The following is a 7,285-nucleotide window of genomic DNA, read 5'->3' as shown; positions in this document are numbered from 1 at the left end:
ATGTGCTAAATGGAATCAGTGAGCTATTTAAAAAAAAAAAAAAAGGCATGAAGGTGAAAGGGAACCCAGAGCGGGCACAATTAAGATACATGATGGACAAGTATGAGGCTGTCAATAGATAAAAATAATTAATTAAAAAGGAGTATTTTAATATTCAATTTTTAAGATAGTCATTTAATATTCTCAAAAAGGAAATTTTGGAAAAGAGGTACAGTGAGACAGAGAGGGGAGTAATTGTATTAGCTAACTAAGAACATTCTTTATACAAATGAAAACAGTATGCCACTGGATTTTTGTTTTAGGAAGTGGAGTGTTTTCAAGACAGGGTTTCCCTGAGTAGCCCTGGCTGTCCTGGAGCTCGCTCTGTAGACCAGGCTGGCCTCGAACTCAGAGACCTGCCTGATTAGACAGAATAACCAATGGGACAGAAGGAAAAATCCAGAAATACATGCAGATGCATTCTGGGATGTTTTTATGATGAAAATGAGAGGGGAAGTGAATTATTCAATAGGATGATCAGGCACCAGCGAGAAGGAAATAAAGCTGGAAACTCACTTGATGCCTCACATCAAGATATGGGACTGTGGAGGCACATACACCTTTAATCTCAGAACCTGAGAGGCAGAGGCAGGTGAGTCTCTGAGTTTGAGGACAGCCTGGTCTACAAAGAGAGTTGCAGGAAAGCCAGATTTACATAGAGAAATGCTGTCTCAAAAACAACAACAACAACAAAAAAAAAAAACCCAGTAATAATTTTTATTTATTTGTTTGTTTAGGTTGTTTTTTTTTGTTTTTTTTTTTTTATTTTTTTAAGACAGCATTTCTCTATGTAGTTTTGGTACCTATCCTCGATCTCACTCTGTAGCCCAGGCTGGCCTCGAACTCACTGAGATCTGCCTGGCTCTGCCTCCCAAGTGCTGGAATCAAAGGCGTGCACCACCACCGCCCGGCAATTATTATTATTATTAAATAAATAAAAATAAATAGAGGACCAAAGGACCGTGATTTGAATGTAAAGGTCAAAGTACATGCAAACTCTGAAGAATTTGTTTATAACATCTGCTTCTCTAATAAAGATTTAAAATCCAAAAGACATTTTCGGAATGTTGAAAGTTTGCATATAGAGCCAGGCATAGTGGCTCAAGCCTTTAATTCCAGCCCTTTGGAAGGCAAAGGCAGGCAGATCTCTGTGAGTTCAAGGCTAGCCTGGTCTACATAGTGAGTTTCAGGACAGCTGGAATTACATAGCAAGACCTTGTTTCAAAAATGCAACCCCCCACCCCCAAAAAAGCCTGCATCTGTCAACATGGTTAGCAAACATATGCCCACATTTAGAGCAAACAGAAAGCACATTAAACTGATTATTTTTCCTAAATCCCATTTTTACCTGAGTTCTTAGGGTCAAGATATGGTCTCTGGTGTCTCACTCAGTGGCCATCCCCAGTGTGCCAGTTAAAGAGACAAGTAATGGGGAAAAGCAGAGAGAGGGTTAATGTATCAAATCTTGGCTACAGAGTGAGACTGCTGTCTCGGAGTGTCATGACATGGGTGTGCGGGTTCATGTGGATCCGTGGAAAGAAGACTCAGGCATCTTAAGAATGAATTTAGCCTTTCATGGCTGCAGGGGGTCCAGCCTCAAAGGACTGAAGCTCTTTCCCTTCACCCAGGGCATTTTTATTTTCTATTTACAGTTTAGCCAGTTAATCTCCATATGCTCAAAACATATGCTCAAAGGAGTTTCCAAAGATACACTGCCAAGTGCAAATTCCTCGATTTCTCAGGTAACACAGTTTTTCTGGTTTCCTGAACCAAGTTTGGCATAGGCCTTTGATCCTTGGGAGACTCTCAGAAAAGATTCACATAGGGCAATAAGAGATACAAAAGGTGTCTTAAACAAAGGATGGATTAGTGCTAGGTGCTACACTCTGGAGCCAGGCCAGGAGTAGCTCAGCAGGAATGCAGCCACACTGTGCCCAAGAGAGAAAGAAGATTGGTCTGGAGATATGGCTGAAAGGCTTATAGTGCTTGCAGTGGGGAGTTAGGAGGTACAGTGTTTGGATCTCAGCACCACATAACAAGGCAGATGTGTAGCAAAATGCCTGTAATTCCACCTTGGAGCGATCTCACACCCTCTTCTGGCCTCTGTACATAGAAGTGTGTGCACCTGCACATGTGTGTGCACACTCATTCACAGAGACGTATTGTGAAGTATTATTTTAAGGTTTATGCTGTGAAACATTTGTTTAATGATGCAAAGATGTGCTGCATTCTTATATGTTGCAATTGTTTAACTCTGTGAAGCTGTGTTACTGTGCCTGTCTAAAACACCTGATTGGTCTGATAAAGAGCTAAACAGCCAACAGCAAGGCAGGAAAAAGGACAGGTGGGGCTGTCAGGCAGAGAGAATAAAAGAGGAGAAACAAGGAGAGGAGGATGCTAGGGGCCAGCCACCCAGCCACCCAGCCACCCAGCCACCCAGCCACCCAGCCACCCAGCCACACAGCCACACAGCCACACAGCCACACAGCCAGCCACACAGCCAGCCACACAGCCACACAGCCACACAGCCAGCCACACAGCCACACAGCCACACAGCCACACAGCCACACAGCCACACAGCCACACAGCCAGATACAGAGTAAGAGTGAAAGTATGATTACAGAAGTAGGAAAAAGCCCAGAGGCAAAAGGTAGATGGGATAATTTAAGCTGAGGGAAGCTGGCTAGAAACAAGCCAAGCTAAGATCAGGCATTTATAAGAAAAAATAAGACTGTGTGTGATTATCTGAGAGCTGGGTGGTGGGCCCCCAAAATGGCTAAATAGTAAAAAGAGTAAAGATTACAACCAACAACAGACATGCACATAAGTAAATAAATACATACATACATATATACAGACATACATTAAATGTTTATGTATATATTTGTGTACATAGAAGGGCCTGTAGAGGATATATAGACTCCTTTTGACCTAGCTGAGATGACAGGAAATGGGTCAGGGAGGGACACTTTTCACTGTATATTTATTTGTTTATTTTGTTTTTCATAAAACACAACCCTGCACATGCGCGCGTGTGCACACGCACGCGCGCACACACACACACCACACACACACACACACACACACACACACAGAGTCCTGGACATTGAACTCTAAGCTTTATATAAGTTAGCAAGAGCTGTGCCAATGAGCTGCATTCTAGCCCTGGTTTTAATTCCCAGCATCACACACAGAGGCAGAACATAAAAATTATCTGTGTCCTTGTGTATGAATTTTAATGGCTATTACCAGTGTTGGGGAGAGCTCAGTCAGCAAAGAAGTGACTGACCCTAAACAGAATGTCTATACCACACCCTGTGTTAGTCAGGGTTCTCTAGAGAATCAGAATTGATAGGACAAATAAATGCATGTAGGATTTATTAGAGTGACTTCCAGGTGGTGGTCCAGCTAGTCCAACAATCCAACAGTCCAAGAAGACAGTAGGCCATTGTTTGGTCCACAAGGCTGGATGTCTCAGCTGATCTTCAGTTTACATTGGCATGGGTCTTCTCACCTCAAATGATCTAATAGAGAAAAATTCCTAGTAGTTGATGAAAAATCTCAATTGCTAGAAAAAAAAGGTGTTCCTTTGTTTTTTGTTTTGTTTGTTTGTTTTTCGAGACAGGGTTTCTCTCTGTAGCTTTGGAGCCTGTCCTGGACTAGCTCTGTAGACCAGGCTGGCCTTGAACTCACAGAGATCCACCTGCCTCTGCCTCCTGAGTGCTGGGATTACAGGTGTGTGCCACCATTGCCTAGCTCAAAAAAAAAAAAAAAAGTTTTAAGAAGATATACTGCACTTGAGGAATGAAATTTGAGATTAACCTTCAGCTTCCACAAGGCACCCCTGAATGCACACACACATTCACGCATGCACACACATACAAGCTGTTGATGGGAGTCATCTGGGAAAGGTTTTTTGTTTTTACTTTTAATTTTTGTATGCTTTGATTTGTATGAGAAATACACACTGATTCTGTAATTAGAGAACATAGTGTTAATTTTAAATTACTTACTGATTGGTTGATTGATCAAGGCTGAGGCTTTGGAAGCCCTGAGTGCACATGTACTATTGTGTGTATTATTGTATGTGTGTTATTGTATGGGTGTTATTGACGAGGACCCCAGACTCATGGGAACTGGCAAAGCCTTCCTCTGTTCCATGGTGGAAAGTTGACAGAGCATACAGCAGCTTCTCCCTCCCAAATGTTTGCCATCTGAGACTGCTGCTCATCTATGGAGACTCCTCCCGAGATCAGCTAACTCCTCCCTGCACGTATGTAATAAACACACTCAGGCTGTTTTGTCCTCCATGGGAGAGCACAGCCCACCCATTCCAGCTTTCCTGTAAGAGTGTCTATCACTTCTTCATTCCCTCATCGCCCTAATCAAGTCTCCAGGACTGAGCTCTTCAGGACATAGCAGAACCCAGAGCTCATGTTTTCTACTGCTGAGGTGTGCCCACTGTTAGTTAAATCAGCGCTGCTTGTGGCTGGCTGCCATCTGCGGCGGCCATGCCAACGGAGGAGTGTGCTAGTTGGCAGAAGAATCACGAGCCATGGTTACCTTTCTAGAGCTTTACTGGGAGAGAGGGGGAGGGTAGATAGATAGATAGCTAGCTAGATAGATAGATAGAGAGATAGATAGATAGAGACCGCGCGGAGGGAAGAGAGCAGAAAGAGAAAAGGGAGGCACACAGAGGGCCCGCTCGTGTTTTAGGCTGGGCCTGCGGTCCCAGGCTGATGATGTAATTAGGACAGAACCCTTACATCCCAGACTTTCACTTATTATTTAAAAAAAAAAAAAAAAAAAGCAGGTAGATGGGAATAGGGGCGTCTTTCCTCTCAAAAACTTCTTCCAGCTGACTTTTGGACATTGGCTGGCTCTTGGGGGAATGGAGAAGGGGAGGGAGAAGGGGAGGGAGAAGGGGAGTCTTCCGAGGTAGACAGGCGTTGTGGGATGCTGTCTATCATCCCCTTGCTCTGGAGACATGTATCCCTCTTGGCTGTGGCTGGGAACCTTCTGTCTGACAAGATGCTGGTGACATAGAAAGAAGTTTAGAGAGAAAACAATCATTATTATTTCATGTAGATCCGGCCTGTCCAGATGGATTTTGAAACATGTTAAGTTTTATCAGAGACAGATTATTTTAAAGCACCTGTTTCTTTTACTAGTTTGGCATCCAGGAGACAGGTGATCAATTGTTAAAAGCATCTCATAGTAATAGACGTTTACATTAAAGTCTTTTGTAGCACCCAGACGCTTTTGGGTCTGGGGGTGTAAATACCTTTTAGCTGTTACAGTTTCTTTGGACTCCGGTTCTGTGGTGGTCCTGTACCGTTAGCTGAACAGTGAGTTAGAACAGGGAACTGGGAAGAGAAAAGCTTATGGTACATGAGAATTTATTTTTATTTTTTGGAATTAGGGACAAGGCAAAGATCGTGGCCCTGTCTGTATGCACGTGAGATAAACACAGGCAGTAACTTTGAAGTGAGACAATGAGCTCTTATCTTAGTTGGAAATCATTTTTTATTAAGTAACTCTGAAAGTGCAATTAAATCTGGTAAGGTAAGTAAGGCTGTCCTCTGTACCCAACAATAGAAAGGAGAAGTGACATCCTAAAACTCCCTGGACAGAGTCAGTGGCTCTGGTGTCCAGAAGGAAAGAAACAGATCACTTCCCTGCTGCCTTCTGGGTTCCCTGCTGTGTCTGTAGCCAAGCCTAGGTTTGCTGGAGGTCTTAGCTTGATGTACCCATTCGTCTTGGCTCCTGGGGGCAGTCAGCTGACTGGTTTTTTTTCTAGGCGGCACTTTTAACAAGGCTGCTGATGGCCTGGCAGGGCATTCGCTAGCCTGTGGCCTTTGTCACTTAAAACAGGGACTCAACAGCTTTTGGGAGTCAGCGAGTGCCAGCATTTGGCAATTTTGTTTCTGGGCTTTTATCTCTTCCCTGGCACACCTTAAAGGCCACAGATGACTCTTTTGCCCATGGGGTTAGGAGCCTTGCTCTCCAGATGCTTAAGTTTTAGTCAGGGAGGTCTGAGGGACAAGAAATGGACAGAACCCTTACACCCACTGCCTCTGTTTTTATGTATGTGTGGTTGGTTGGTTGGTTTTATTTGAAGGGACATGATATAGATTTTTTGTTTGTTTGTTTGTTTGTTTTTTGTTTTTTGTTTTTCGAGACAGGGTTTCTCTGTAGCTTTGGAGCCTGTCCTGGACTACCTCTGTAGACCAGGCTGGTCTTGAACTCACAGAGATCCGCCTGGCTCTGCCTCCCGAGTGCTGGGATTACAGGCGTGCGCCACTACTGCGCGGCATGATATAGATTTCTTTGTTCCTTCCTCATTATTTGTAACCATTATGCACTGTAGTATGATGGAGTCCTGGCTTCTGCTCCCCTGTTCAAGCTTCAGTGGTTTTGTTTGTTTGTTTGTTTGTTGGACTCAGTCTGAATCGTTCATTTTGTTTTTGGAATCAGATCTTATTACCTCCATCTCAAGTCTGCTACTCTGAAATTCAAGACAAGTTTCTTTCTTTCAAAAGTTGTTTGAGGCTTGGGAGTTATAGCTCAGTCCTAGAGTGTTGGCATGCAAAGCCCTGGGCTTAATCCCCAACACGCATGCACGCACGCACACATTGTTTTGTCTCTTTTAAAGACTAATTTTTTTCTTATCTGCTGCCACAGTGATTCCACAAATAGAAAAGAATTCCTTCTGTGAACTCCTCTGTGGCGCGAAGGGAGAGGGGCCACGAAGCAGGAAGAAAGACCTTTTCCCTTTCCTTCTATAGAAAGAGAAACCCAGACCTTCTTACCGGCCTCCTGGGGCAGCTGGGGCTATTTATAGTCTTTGGACTTAATTATAATTCTGCCCTCTGGTAACCTGGCTGGCCGCTACTTTAAGCTCTGGCCCCACCCTTCCTATAAGAGGACCAGTTTTCTTCTGTACATTGCAAATTGGATACAAATTAGCAGACAACAGATAAGGAACAAGGTGGATCAGTGTGGTGGCCACAAGGCTGCCTCTGTCACCTTGGAATGAGGACCAGGAGAGATTTAAATATTCTACCCCTTGAATATAAAATAGTGTAGCAAGTGTAATTAAAATAAAACGGAAACCCACCATGCCATCTCCTCAAACAATTAACAATAGAATCGCTGTATGCGCCAGGAATTTTGCTTCTAGTTATAAATTCCAGAGAATGGATCCACTGTTACGGCTTTACTTTCTGTAACAACAAGATGGAAT

The sequence above is a fragment of the Onychomys torridus genome, chromosome 8 (assembly GCF_903995425.1).
Source record: "Onychomys torridus chromosome 8, mOncTor1.1, whole genome shotgun sequence".
In the NCBI taxonomy this organism is placed as follows: Eukaryota; Metazoa; Chordata; class Mammalia; order Rodentia; family Cricetidae; genus Onychomys; species Onychomys torridus.
Note: the sequence above shows the minus strand (reverse complement) of the source record.